This window comes from Leucoraja erinacea, chromosome 2, assembly GCF_028641065.1.
Source record: "Leucoraja erinacea ecotype New England chromosome 2, Leri_hhj_1, whole genome shotgun sequence".
NCBI classification, from domain to species: Eukaryota; Metazoa; Chordata; class Chondrichthyes; order Rajiformes; family Rajidae; genus Leucoraja; species Leucoraja erinaceus.
This window is the reverse complement of record NC_073378.1, coordinates 46,311,191-46,326,587: the sequence shown is the minus strand read 5'-3', so window position 1 is coordinate 46,326,587 and position 15,397 is coordinate 46,311,191. Positions and strand designations below refer to the sequence as shown.

At 41.8% G+C, this 15,397-nt stretch overlaps 1 pseudogene; it reads left to right on the top strand.

The window, feature by feature from the left end:
- Nucleotides 1–9,138, top strand: part of LOC129705795 (V-type proton ATPase 116 kDa subunit a 4-like) — a 70,857-nt pseudogene extending 61,719 nt beyond the window's left edge.
- The last annotated feature ends 6,259 nt before the right edge of the window (nucleotides 9,139–15,397 follow it).

The window sequence follows — 15,397 nt, the reverse complement described above, 5'->3', positions numbered from 1 at the left end:
ATCTATAAGATCATGAGGGGAATAGAAAGTGTGAATGCACAGGGTCTTTTACCCAGAGTAGGAAATTAAGAATCAGAGGACATACAGTAAGTTTAAAGTGAGAGGGAGAATATACCTATAAGAGGAAACCGAGGGGCAACTTTTTCCACAATGAGCTGCCAGAGGAAGTAGTTGAGGCAGGTACTATAACAAGATTTAAAATACATTTGGTCAGGTGTATGGGTAGAAAAGATTGAGAGGGATAGGGGCCAAACATGGACAGGTAGGACCAGTTTAGTTGGGACATCTTGGTCGGCATGGGGAAATTGGGCCAACTGGCCTGTTTCTGTGCTGTATGACTCTATGACTCTAAATGGAAAGGAGCATTTCTTTCTTTGAAATTTCTGGATGGCAGAAATATGCACTACATCTCATCATATGTTTTCTCTGCACTCAGTTCATTCAAGCCCGACACTCAGTTGGTATAGATGAAAATCAGACCCTCTATCTGGACATTAATGGACGACTTAGGCAACTTTTTAGGCGACTGCAGGAGACTATGCAGTCGCCATATGGTGGCCGCATGTTCACAGGTAGTTGCCGGGGAGTCGCCTTCATGGTCATGAGGAGTTCTCACATTCTGGGAACTAGGGAACATGTTGGAAAAATTAGTGGCGACCAGAATGAAGCCGCCATGGAGAGTAGCGAGAATTTCTCGTACCATAGGTGGGTCGCCAGGAGGTCCTAGTGGGTCGCCAAGAGGTCGAAGGTTCTCGTAAATTCTCGTAGGTTGTAGCCAGTGCTGACCGATGAATTTCATTTACTCATTGAAAAAAAAACATAAGCAGTAGTTTTCAAAACCCTTGAATTTCCCCAATCCATCGAATGGATGTTAAAACCCAAAAAAAAAAATTTCGCAAAAGTTATCAAGCAATATGGCACGTCAGATATCGATTTATTTGCATCAAGGCTAAATCACCAGGTACCTATGTATGTCCCTTGGGAACCAGACCCTGAGGCAGCAGCGGTAGATGCGTTCTCGCTAGATTTGGGAAATTCTTCCTCTATGTATTTCCTCCCTTCTGCCTCATCAGTCGGGGACTACGCACAATACAAATGGACTCTGCTTCAGGTATTTTGATAGTACCCGACTGGCCTACACAGCCATGGTTCCCAATACTCCATGACATGGTTGTTGAAGCTCCGATGGTATTTCCCAGTGACCCAGAGTTTTTAACACCCAGTGTCGGGCGCAAGCCACCCGTGCCATGAAAAAATTAAGCTCCTGGGTTGCAGATTCTGCACAAACCACTTCTGGGACTGGGATTATCATAACAAACCGTCAACACCATGTCAGCACCCCTCCAAACATCCATTAAAAAACAGCACTTGTCCAGCATCAAAAAATGGGAGAAGTACTACTTGGATACAGGGACCACATACTCAACCGCTACAGTTACCCATGTACTGGAATTCCTGGCAAACCTTCACCACGATGAAGGACGCAGCTACAGAGCCATCAACACAGCTAGAAGTGCCCTGCCTGTCTGTTTAAAACAAGCTCCAGGACAACAGGCCATGGGGTCGCAACCGCTGGTGGTCAAACTAATGAAGGGTATTTACAACTCTAAACCCTAGACCAAGGTACACCCATACATGGGATGTCAGTGTGGTCCTGACATACCTCAGGGGATGGCCACCAGCCAGATCCCTCAACCTGGAACAATCTATGCTCAAAAACACTCATGTTGATGGCACTTGTATCTGCACAGAGGGTCCAGTCACTACACCTATTGCGACTGGACAGCATGCTCACAGATCCAGACCAGATCTCTGTCGTTATCCAGAGACTGATCAAACCGAGCAGACCAGGAACACCTAATCCAGTCGTGGAATTCCGGGCCTACTTGCCAGAACCACGGTTATGTGCCATGACCCACCTACTATCCTACATAGACACAACTAAAATATTCGAGGGAGAGGAAAAGCCTTGTGGGTCAGTCATAAAAAACCTTATGGTCGGGTGACGAGCCGAACCATTGCGAGATGGCTCAAGCAGGTGCTAAAAACTGCTGGGATAAACACTAACATGTACAAATTTTATTCCACCAGGGCAGCATCCACGTTGACGGCTAAAAGAATGGATGTGCTTATAGACCACATCCTGGCTACAGCAGGATGGTGGGGTGGAAAGACCGTTCAGAAATTCTATAATAAGCCGTTGGCAAAACCTGTTTTATTTGCAGAAAAGATTTTACAGACTGCAAATATTTAATTTAAGCCCAGGGGAGCAATTTAATTTATTTATTGTTATTGTTAAAAAATACCATTGTGTTTTTCTACAAACAAATTAATTGGTTACGATAACACACTTCCTCCCTCAAGGACTTCGGCAGTGCGTGAAATAACACCTGTTACACGGTTTGAAATCACAGAGCTTTGAAGTCTTCACGGAATCACTCACGTGACTCCGAAGTAAAATAGTAAGATTAAACGAGAACTTACCAGTTTGAAGTTTGATCTGTATTTTATGAGGAGTTACGATGAGGGATTACGTGCCCTCTGCTCCCATCCTCAATAATATGGGTCAAACTGATAAACTGATGTCTCCTTGTCTTTACTATATTTACTTCAATAACTGTGTCTATTTGTGATTCCACACCGCTGCTTTGAAGTATGCCGTGTATGCGTGCTGAGCGGGCTCTTCACGTAATCCCTCATCGTAACTCCTCATAAAATACAGATCAAACTTCAAACTGGTAAGTTCTCGTTTAATCTTACTATTTTTTCTTTCACTCGGGATCACTCGTGGGTGGACTCGCACCATGAGACAGGGCTATAATAGTATTTCCGTGAAATAATTCAAACTAAAGTATCTTTTGTATTTCCTTTCAGTTATTTTAAGGAGCTTAACAACATTTTCTTTCAGTTTATTCCAGAGGTTATTTTCATGACTACTCTGTTTGGTTACTTGGTTTTCTTGATTATCTTGAAGTGGTGCCAATTTACCGCGGTTGTGTCTGAGATAGCTCCCAGCATCCTCGTCCACTTCATCAACATGTTAATGTTTAACTATAGTGATCCAACAATTAGATCATTCTACTGTAGGCAGGTAGGCATTTGAGAATTGTCTTTCTAATTTATTTGTCAAAATGTTAGTGCTGAACATATTAAAGTTGATTTAAACACTTTAATAAAAGGTGTAACACTGTTTCAAAAGGGTTTGTTGTCATCATGTATACCAAGCTTGTTTTGCGTGTTATCCAAACAGATCAGATAATACTATATGTAAATACAATAAAATCAAACTCAAGTACAATAAATAGAGCAAAGGGAAAGATACAGACTGCAGACTATAGTTATCACCATTGTAATGCATCAGTTCCACAGACAAAGCTCAATGTCCACAACAGTGAAGTGCAGTGAGGTCAATAGCTGGGGAGGCACTGGCTAGTATCAGAGCCAGATTTACACACATATGAACCCCGATAGAGGTTGCTTAAATTCACCATTCAATTGGCAGATTGCACAATGACTATTGGTTAGGCGACTGTATGTTTCATATTTCATATCAGCATTCTTTACAACACACGCATACAGGTAAGTTACGTATTTGATTCACATTTTATAGGCAAATGCAGTTCCACTATTCATACTCATTCAACACAAATGAAAATAAATATTGGAGAACAGAAGGCAGGGAAAGCAGCCACACAGCCGGTCTTTTCGTTGGTACCACTCCATTTGAAACAACCGTGTATTTTTCTGTCCCTTCGTTTGAATTAGATCCTTAAGCTCAGGCATTGGTCTTCCAATGTTTATCACTCCCTGTTTTGATTGAAAGTCCAATTTTGAGAAATCTTTAAGGTTAGATGTAACATTTTCTTTTTTTGCAGCCGCTGGAAATTTTTTGCTGGAGCTAACTAATGCGGAGGGAGAGCGAGTGTCAATGACGTAGGCTAAACCTACGTAATTGATGCTTGCTCTCCCTCCACTGGGCTCAAGACACGCCCCCCTCAGTGAGGCAGATGTGATAGCTGCCTCCCATGGTGCTTTTTCATTGCAGTTATATGACGAAACCAGCGAGCCTAAATATCTTTATACGTGAAATAAGCTACCTGTAATGAAGGGGTCTACAAACATTACATTGGTGACATACAGATAGATAGTAACAGGCACACGCTTATTGCCTGTGCTCCATCCCGTTTCTGAGGGGTTGCACAATCAGAGCGGAGGCTCAGTTCATCGCTGCCTCACCTCTCGTCTCTCCCTGTATTTACAGCGGAGCTCTGCAAATTTGGTGATTTTGACTATAAAAAATGATTGGAATCATACAGAAATTACATTTATAACTCGGATCGGTGGAAAAATCTTCATATTTATCTTATTTTATTATTATTTTTTACTTTTCGTAACAGCTATTTTCATTGGAGTATGACAGCCAATGCCCAGCCTCCCCTGCCTCCCCTGACCGCATGTCCCTGGTCCGCAATGAGGTAGAGGTACATCGGGCAGTACACCAGCTTAGGGAAGAATCATTCAGATGCCTAATAACAGAACGGTAGAAGCTGTTCCTGAAAGTGGTGCACATTTTTGAGCATTTGTATTACCTTCTGTAATCCAGGGCTTCTGACATGTTATACAGTAATCTCAGATATTCTCATGTCAGCAATCATTATCATCAATTATACAATTGAAGGGTCAGTATAGTACCAAAATGTAGTGAAAAATACAGCAAAATGATCACACCACAACCAGCTAAAATAACTTTATTACTGCAGAACCTTAAATCTAAATACTGAAATCTCACACTCAAATATAACTGCAAATTATTATTATTGCCCTTCAGTGACTGTACAATGGATGTGGAAAACAGGATTATTGGGTTTATTATGCTAAAAAATAAAGCTCCTGATTTTAGCAAAAGCTCTTCATGCATAAATTGGTTATAACAGATAAAGCATTTTCATATCTCGTGTGTTAGGAAGAGCTAATAAATTGCAAGCAATAAATTTTAAAAGTTTGTGCCTGTGGAAATGGTAGATTACAACTTCTCATCCAATGGAGTATTTAGTTATTGTTAATTAATTCAGTGTATTACAGTTTTGGTCTGTATTGGATATTCCCTGAGTTTCAGCATCATTGGTTAATCTATACGGACTGCTGAGCTCCTGAACTTCGTATAGATAAGTATTTAAGGAGCTGTAACAGTTAAAAATTGATAACATATACACTTGATCTTGTAAAGCAGGAGGAGGCAAAATGTAAAGCAAAGTGTTATTCCATTTGAGATAATGCATGAACAAACAGAAAACCATTTCTCCAATTCTTCATTTTAAGGAAATGATTCGGCCATGAAAGAGTGAACCCATGTGTTATCATTGTCCTCCAGGATGATCCTGCAGTTGTAGAGATTTGAACCTTTGCGAGTGATTTTTTAAATATTAATCACAAGTTACAAATGCAACAACAGGAAAACACTTACACCCTGTCCTGAGACGAAGGTTGGAGATTTCCTTTCGACCTTCTACACTTCCTATAGTGGTGATGCTCTGCAAGTGATAAATTGCAGCATTCTGACTCATTACTTATGAAGTTTATTGTATTGCTTCATGGTGCTGGCTGTATTTGGCTCCATTCCAAATTGAACTTGACATGGTACTGTAATTGTGAGCTATTTTCTTAAAATTATGCTGTCGGGAATTGATTTTGACCCAGATATCAAGAAGGAATTATGATAAATGCCCAAATCAGGAAGACGTGTGGCATGGATGGGAACTTACAGGTTCTCATGCACTTGTTGTGCTTTTCATTTAAAATTATAGCAATTACAACCTTAAAGGTACTAACGAAGCCTTAACACCTGACTGCTACCTGTAGATAGTACACATTGCATCACAGTGTCCTGGTAAAATGGTGGACAGATTGTCATTTAAATAGGTTACTTTACGTGAATAGAGTTGAGTCTCTTAAGAGCTTATGGAGTGTTCCATGACACCCTTGAAATATGCCTTGATTGTAAAGGTTTTGAAATTCGGGTTGTAAGTTACTCGCCAAAAAATAGCAAGACTCTTATTTATTTTAGCCATATTAAATCCCAAAACAGTGCCTCAGTTTTGTTGCTGGACCCACTAAGTTACTCCAACACATTATGTCCTTTTTTGTAAACCAGCATTTGTAGTTCCTTGAGTCTGAAATAGCACAATGATTGCTGAGGAGAAAAATAATATTAGGGAATACTTGTGGAAGTGGATAATTTGCAGCAAATTACCATCACAGGAAATGAAAGGATACCGACCTTCCTTAGACTTTCAGTGACATTACCATCAACAACACACTTGAGTGGCAACCAATATATATATTTTTTTTATTTTCAGTCAGATCCACAATCAAAACTGTAGAATGCACCTCAGTAACTTGCCATGGTTCAATCTCCAAACCCCTTAACCTCTACCATCTAGAAGGAGAAGAACACCACTGGAAATATAACAGTGGATATATTTAATGCAGAGATAGATAGATTCTTGATTAGTATGGGTGACAGAGGTTATGGGGAGAAGGCAGGAGAATGGGGTTAGGAGGGAGAGATAGATCAGCCATGATTGAATGGCAGATTAGACTTGATGGGCCAAATGGCCTACTTCTGATCCTATCCCATGATCTTATGAACATGCCTTGGAATAGCCCCACTTTTAAACACCATCCTAACCTGTAAACATATCACCTTTGGGTTGAAATCCAGGGAATCCTTACATGTGAGCACTCTATGTGCTCCATACAAACTGCTATGGTTAAAGATAGTGGCTTACCACCACTTTCTCAATTCCATTTAAGGGCAGGCAATACGTATTGCCCTGGACAGTAACTCCCACATTACACAAAATGTTTTAGAAAATCCCAACCTTTATCTCAGTGAGAAGTTGGGTTTAAAAGGGAAAATGACTTGTATAAATTGAGCAAGATTGAGTTCTTGTCAGAAGGCAGAGGAAATTGTAAAGTAATATGTGTAAGGCAATCATTTACACAATGAAAAAAAGCAAACCATTTACAAGAATCTATGTGCTTCAAAAGGTATTAGAGAGATTAAGTAAATAAAGCCTTGAGGAGGATATAAAGGAGGAAGGGAACATATCACTAATGGCGATGCAATGCCATCTCTGGGTGCATGTGATCTATTCCTACTTAACATTGTGATGAATAATTAAATTGAACACTTAGACTTAATTAATAAAAAGACTAATGTATACAACACTATTAATCCAAACAGCTCCAACAGGAATTCAAGGATACAGATAATAAATAGGACCTACTCCTTGGAAGCGAGTTTAAAAAAAATGAACTCTAATTATAGGAAGGATGTCAACAAAATAGAGAGAGTACAGAGGAGATTTACTAGAATGTTGCCTGGGTTTCAGCAACTAAGTTACAGAGAAAGGTTGAACAAGTTAGGGCTTTATTCTTTGGAGCGCAGAAGGTTAAGGGGGGACTTGATAGAGGTCTTTAAAATGATGAGAGGGATAGACAGAGTTGACGTGGATAAGCTTTTTCCACTGAGAGTAGGGAAGATTCAAACAAGGGGACATGACTGAGAATTAAGGGACAGAAGTTTAGGGGTAACATGAGGGGGAACTTCTTTACTCATGGTGGCTGTGTGGAATGAGCTTCCAGTGAAGGTGGTGGAGGCAGGTTTTTATAATTTAAAAATAAATTGGATAGTTATATGGACAGGAAAGGTATGGAGGGTTATGGTCTGAATGCAGGTGTATGGGACTAGGGGAGAATACGTGTTCGGCATGGACTAGAAGGGTCGAGATGGCCTGTTTCCGTGCTGTAATTGTTATATGGTTATATGGTTATAAAGGTTACCATGAAATTCTGACCGTTGATCAGCAAAATTGGAAATGAGGCTGAAGTGCTTCATGGTACGATGGGTGGCACAGTGGCACAGGGGTAGAGTTGTTACCTTATGATGCCAGTGACCAGGGTGCCATGTTGGTGAATCTGTGGAATTATTTGCCACAGAAGGCTGTGCAGGCCAAGTCAATTTATATTTTTAAGGCAGAGATAGATAGATTCTTGATTAGTGAGGGTGTCAGGGGTTATGGAGATAGGCAGGAGAATGGAGTTAGGAGAGATAGATCAGCCACGATTGAATGGCGGAGTAGACATGATGGGCCAAATGGCCTAATTCTGTTCCTATCACTTATGACCTTATGACCCAGGTTCGATCCTGACTATGGGTGCTGTCTGTAGGGAGTTTGTACATTCTCCCCGAGAATTGCGGGGGTATTTTCTGGGTGCTCCAATTCCCTCCCACACACCAAAGATGTGCATATTTGTTGGCTAATTGGCTTGGTATAATTGTAAATTGTCCCCAGTATGTGTAGGATAGTGTAAGTGCGCGGGGATTGTTGGTCGGCGCGGACTCAGCGGGTCGAAGGTCCTGTTTCCACTCTGAATGTCTAAACTAAACTAAACTGATATCACCATAGTCCATAATGTTTTATTAAATCTTGTTTTACCTGTATAGTTCAGAGATATTTCAACACATACATTTCCACAGAATGTCCAAATGTTCCTGGTGCTCTTGGCTCTGCTGATGATTCCATGGATGATCCTCCGAAAGCCCTATCTACTATACATTGACCTTCAAAGGTAAATGCACATGGTCAGATATTTGATCTTTTCACCCTTTTAAACCTAGAAATTACTCTCGGTAACATTAGCCAATGAATGCTTAATAATTATGTCATCTTCCCCGTCTGCATTTTTAAGATAAGCTTATCGACAATGCCATTATTAATGACAAGGCAAAGATCCTATTAAGTTAATTGGACATAATAACACATAAAACATACTGTGTTATTCAGTTTTAAGTGGAATTGCGTTGAATTAACCTGTTTCTTTAACGGCCACAAGCAAAGCACTGTAAATAATCAGGTCCCCGGGTAAAATAACCAGAGTCAGTACAAGAATCATTTATTTTATTCCTATAGATAATAGGAGTCAAAGATATTTATTAACTTTCTTAGAAAAGTTAATAAAAAACAGTGTAATGATTTTCAAGAATCACATGTTTGTAATTAATTATTACACATATACAATAATATTTTTAAAATAATAATTACACATAAAATTAAAGACACATCTATGTGATCTTGTATTGCAGAATTCATAATTTCATGCGTTTCAATCTGAAACATTGAAAGGCTGGCCAAGTTTTGTAAATTCTGAATAACCTATTCTGAAACCTTTAGTTCACCCTGGCTTTGTGAGAGCCGTGCATCACCCAAATTAGATGGTCTTTGGATCTAAAAAGAGTATACTCTCCAAACCGTCATTGCTTGAATTTCCATTCAGTTGAGTAGTTGTAGAATTATAGAGAATCAACACTTCTGTTATTTTCTCAATCAAACTCCTGAAAACTCTGCTCAGAGGAATTATCTATGCTCATATGAATGAGACCATTAATTAACCTGTTATCTCACTGCAGCATAACTTGCTTAAGATGATAAGGCCATCACATCCAACAAAAGAAGTCTGTTTAGGCTTCTGCTGAAATCTTATCAGTTAGAACACACTCCGTTTGTTCTGCATCCATACAATAACATTATCAGCGAAAGCCCACTGACTGAGGTATCTTTTCATTTTAAAAATTCTCCCAGTCGAAAAATACTTAACAGGAAAATACTTAAAAGTTGAGAATTAACTGTTGCCTTACTCTTTCGTCACTACTATTCAGGTGACTAATGTCAAAAAAAGGTCAGGTGTGAACTGGTGGCAAAGAGCAAACTTCTGCCTAAAACTTGGATCCATCAAGCATTTAATTGTGGTTTATGAGAAAAGTTCACCAATTCTGACATACTCCTCATGCTACCATAATTTCAACCTCAAATAGCTAGAAACTGTATTACTTGATCCTGCTTCTCTTGAGACTGAAGCGAGAGTCAACTGTGCCGCACATAACAGAAATGCTATCATCACACTGCAGACTTATGATAACCACACCTATAATGAACAGAACAACCGGGGAACCCACCCTGCCGCCAATCCTCTCCCGCCGGTAATTCACCCTCCACCCACATTTAGCACTGAAGCAATCACTCAACTTGCACAAATCTCCATCATGCATGATCTGATATATTGTTGTCATTCATTCTCACTCATTAAGCTGCATTTAATATTTTGGAGCTGATACTTGAAGCTTAGTTTAGTTTAGAGATACAATGCAAAAACAGCCATTCAGCCCAACGGGTGTACGCCGACCAGCGAGCACCACACATTAACACAGTTGGGATGTAATGTTAAAATTGTACAAGGCATTGGTGAGGCCAAATCTGGAGTATGGTGTACAATTTTGGTCGCCTAGTTATAAGAAGGATGTCAACAAAATAGAGAGAGTACAGAGGAGATTTACTAGAATGTTGCCTGGGTTTCAGCAACTAAGTTACAGAGAAAGGTTGAACAAGTTAGGGCTTTATTCTTTGGAGCGCAGAAGGTTAAGGGGGGACTTGATAGAGGTCTTTAAAATGATGAGAGGGATAGACAGAGTTGACGTGGATAAGCTTTTCCCACTGAGAGTAGGGAAGATTCAAACAAGGGGACATGACTTGAGAATTAAGGGACAGAAGTTTAGGGGTAACATGAGGGGGAACTTCTTTACTCAGAGAGTGGTGGCTGTGTGGAATGAGCTTCCAGTGAAGGTGGTGGAGGCAGGTTTGTTTTTATCATTTAAAAATAAATTGGATAGTTATATGGATGGGAAAGGTATGGAGGGTTATGGTCTGAATGCAGGTGTATGGGACTAGGGGAGAATACGTGTTCGGCACGGACTAGAAGGGTCGAGATGGCCTGTTTCCGTGCTGTAATTGCTATATGGTTATATGGTTTTATTAACACACACACTAGGGAAATTTACTATTTTACCAAACCAATTAGCCTACAAACCCTTACGCCTTTGGAGCGTGGGAGGAAACCGGAGCACTCAGGGAAAACTCATGCAGTCACGGGGAGAACATGCAAACTCCATGCAGACAGCATCTGTAGTCAAGATCAAACCTGGGCCTCTTGCACTGCAAGGAATCAACTCTACCGCTGCGCCTCTGTGGCGCCCTTAAGCATTGCTGGTAGACAAAAGTGCTGGAGAAACTCAGAGGGTGAGGCAGCATCTGAGGAGAGAGGGAACAGGCCACGTTTCGGGTCGAGACCCTTCTTCAGACTGATGTCGGAGGGGGCGGGAAAAAGAAAGGATGAGGCAGAGACAGTAGGCTGTGGGAGAGCTGGGAAGAAGAGGGGAAGGAGGGGGAAAGCAAGGACTGCCTGAAATTGGAGAAGCCAATTTTCATACCACTGGGTTGTAAACTGCCTCAACCGCTGACTTTCTCCAGCTTTATTGTCTACTTTCGATTTTTCCAGCATCTGCAGTTCTTTCTTAAGCATTGCTGGGGTAATATGAACACAGCTCCTCAGCCAAGCATCATTGTTACATCCCACAGCACTCCCCATTCATTTTATCTATCGCTAATAACCATAGATTTGATTATGATAATCAGTCTACAACTTCTACATTTAATTGGTCCCTCAGAATAATTCCTGCTAAAACCACATTGATGCAATATTATTTTACTGATTAACTTTGACGCATCGGCGGTATTATGTTACTTTGTTTAATTTTTGCTTTATAAGTAGAGATTCATTTTATTAATCTATATAATACTAAAACACTATCTTGTTTGTGGCTGTGTGTGTGTGTGTGTGTGTGTGTGTGTGTGTGTGTGTGTGTGTGTGTGTGTGTGTGTGTGTGTGTGTGTGTGTGTGTGTGTGTGTGTGTGTGTGTGTGTGTGTGTGTGCGCGCGCGTGCGTGTGCGTGTGCGTGTGTGTGTGTGTGTGAATCTAGTTAATTTTCCTATTTTCCTATTTTCTTCCAAACGCTAGGCCTTCCCATTTTCACACATCCTACTCACATTCCCGTCGATGTGATAAACATCTTCCCGTCGCATTCCCACCTATATTACTGAACTTATTAATCGTTTAAAGTTTTAAAAACAGACCGAAAACTCACCCATTTCTGAAAAAAAAACCTGAGTGGCGTTACAATGCACTTGCAAGGCAGGACAGGACACTCCGGGAGGGAGAGGGCACTCCAGCATTCGCATGGTGGTGGCTGCCGGCGCCCTATGCCCGAAGTCCTATGCCCGGTGGTTAGGGTGGTGCTGGAGCTGGAGTGAGGGCTGCGCCCGGTGCTTGGAATGGGGCCGTGATCGGGGCCGAAAAAGAAGCCACCGCTGGAACCAAGGACGGGGTCAGGGGCAAGCCTGGTGATGAAGTCGGGGCCTGCACTGCAGCCCAGGCGGTGGCCGAGCTGATGGCTGGAGTCTACAGCCAGGGATGAGCCAATTACGAGAACCGGGCTGAGTTCCAAGCCTTGGGACTGCTCTACGACCTGGGTAGGTCCTGGGACAGGGAATGGGAGGAGGGTGAGGGAAATGAGGAGGGAGATGGGGTGGGGAGTGGGGTAGTAGAGGGGGATGGGGGGGTGTGTGTGGATAAGGGAGATGGGGACGGGTGGAGAAGGGATATGCCCCCTCCCTATCTACCCTCACTCCCTTCCTCTCTACCTCCTCCCTCTCTACCCACCTCCCTCTCCCTCTCTACACTCCCTCCCTCCCACTCTCTCTCCCTCTACCCCCTCCCTCTTTCTCTCTACCCCCTCCCTCTCTGCCCCTCTCCCTCTCTACCCCCCAACCTTCCCTCTACCCTCCCTCTCTACTCCTCTCCCTCTCTCCCTCTCTATCCCCTCTACCTCCCCCTCCCTCTCTACCCCCCTCCCTCTCTACCCCCCCCTCTCCTCTCCCCCAACCTTCCCCTCCCCCTCCCTCTCGCCCCCCCTACCCCTCTCTACCCCCACCCTCTCTCTCTACCCCCCCCACCCTCTCTACCCCCCTCCCTCTCTACCCCCCTCCCTCTCTAGGGATTGAAGAGGGAGGGTGAAGAGGAAGAGGAGGGCATGCTGGGGGATGAGGAGAAATGAGCCACGCCTGTGCAGATGGGGGCTATGCATGAGTGGCGTAATATTGCGTTGGGGGAATGGGTGAGAGGTGGAATCTTGCGTTGGTGGAGCAGACCCAATGGGTCTGCAATTGGTCTAGTTTTTTTGGGGGGGTTTTGTCAGAAGTAAGTACAATATGTGGTACCACAGTACCTAATACTTGTTGACATATTACATTTCATATATAACTTTTTATTTTTAATTTAATAATAAAACAGTAATAAGGAAGAAAAGAATAGAGAAGGAGAGCTTGACATAGAGTGGTGCGTGATATAGATAGATAGCATGAAAAAAGAAAGAAGAAAGAAGAAGTAGAAAAAGAAAGAGAAAGAAACGAAATAGAGAAAAAAAGAAGAACGATTAAAAGCGATATACCTATTTAATGTAGGTATAATGTAGGTAATCCTGGCCACCCGTCACCTGATTCTGAAACATTTTATTTCTATGTTTGTGTTGCACCATATGCTTGTAAGAAGTCGATAAAAGAAAACCAAATCAGTAAGAAATGGTCTGCTTTACCTGCTAGGAGTCGCATTTCTTCAAGATATGCCGTTTCCGACATATTTGAAATCCACATTTTGAAAGTTGGGTTTAGTTAACTTTAAAACTTTAAATGTTTGAGTGTGACATGTTAAAGGTTTTCATCCTTCAGACTGAGTGCAGTGGACCAGAAATTAATGGGGAAGAAACATTAAATGGGGGACAAAACAAGAAACATTGGGAGGAGGAAAAGTTAAATTAGCATGAAAAGATGGTGAAACATATCAAAAGTAGGCTTTTTGGTGTTTACTGGGTGTAAATGGATTGTGGGTCAATGTGTGAAGAGTTATGGAGTTCACAGAGTTATTGAGTCCGTACTGGAAAAAAGTGAACAGCGAGGAATTTAAAGTCTTAGCAAAAAAACTGGGAAAAGATTTCTTCAACCTGCAACCAGATAAAAGATCTGTAAAAGACAACTGGGCGTGGCTGAGAAACTCCTTAAATAATATTGTTACAAAGCATGTTCCTCAAAAACTCATTAAGGGCCGTATGCGGCCTCCTTGGTTTTCGGCAAAACTGAAACGTCTCTGCAGTAAGAAAGAGAAGTTTTATATCCGTGCCATCAAAAGGGGGACAAAACTGGACTGGGACAATTTTACTAGAGTGCGAAAGCAAGTCGATCCAATTAGGAGTGCTCAATGACAACATGGTTCTTCTATTCTTCGGTGAAAGAAACCCAAGGCTTTTTGGAGATATGTGAAATCCAGACGGACAGACAACACTGGTGTCCAGATGCTTAAAGTGAATAACTGTCTGATCACTGAGGACCAGGCGAAAGCAGAAGCTCTTGCAAACCAATTTCAACATGTTTTCACCCAGGAAGATGTGGAGCTTTCATCATTTCCAATCCTACCGCTCAGCCCGTATGCTGATATGCCTGCTATTAAAATTGAGATTGAAGGTGTCAAGAAGTTATTGCACAACATCAATACCACAAAAGCAATTGTACCAGATCAGATACAGAATCAAGCCCTCAAGATCGCAGCCGAAGAACGGGCTCCAGTTTTGTAGTTCATTTTCCAACAATCTCTTGACTCAAGTGATGTTCCGCTGGATTGGAGGAAGGCTAACATCACTCCTCTCTTTAAGAAGGGTTCAACCACCAACCCAGCGAATCATCGTCCTGTTTCATTAACAAGTCCTTGCTGCAAATTGCTGGAGCATTTAATTGATAGTAATCTGATGCGACACGTGAGCAAACATAACATTCTTGCTGACAACCAATATGCATTTAGGAGGCATAGATCATGCGAGTCTCAGCTTATCCTGACGACAAATGACCTGGCCAAGCATCTTGATAGTAACGTCATCACGGATTTAGTTGTGCTGGACTTTTCTAAAGCATTTGATGTCATCCCACACCAGAGACTGCTTCGGAAGCTTGACTTCTAAGGTATTCATTCCAACACGAAACTATGGATTTCCAGTTTCCTGACAAAACGTCTTCAGCGTGTGTGTGTGAACGGAAAGAGCTCCAATTGGCATCCAGTGTTGAGTGGTACACCTCAGAGCACAGTATTTGGCCAACACCTATTTTTGCTCTACATAAATGACATCCATGAAAAAGTCGCAAGTACAACCAGACTTTTCGCTGATGATTGTGTGCTGTACCGTCCAATTAAGTCAGCTGATGATGAAGATGCTCTCCAAAAGGATCTCGATACTATGGTTGAGTGGTCACAACAATGGGGCATGCAGTTCAACCCTTCCAAATGTGAAACCATGCGTGTCACCAGAAAGAGGAATCCAGGCGAAACATCTTACAATATACTTGGTGTCACCCTTGAAGAATCCAAACAAACCAAGTATCTTGGCATCAAATTGCAGAAT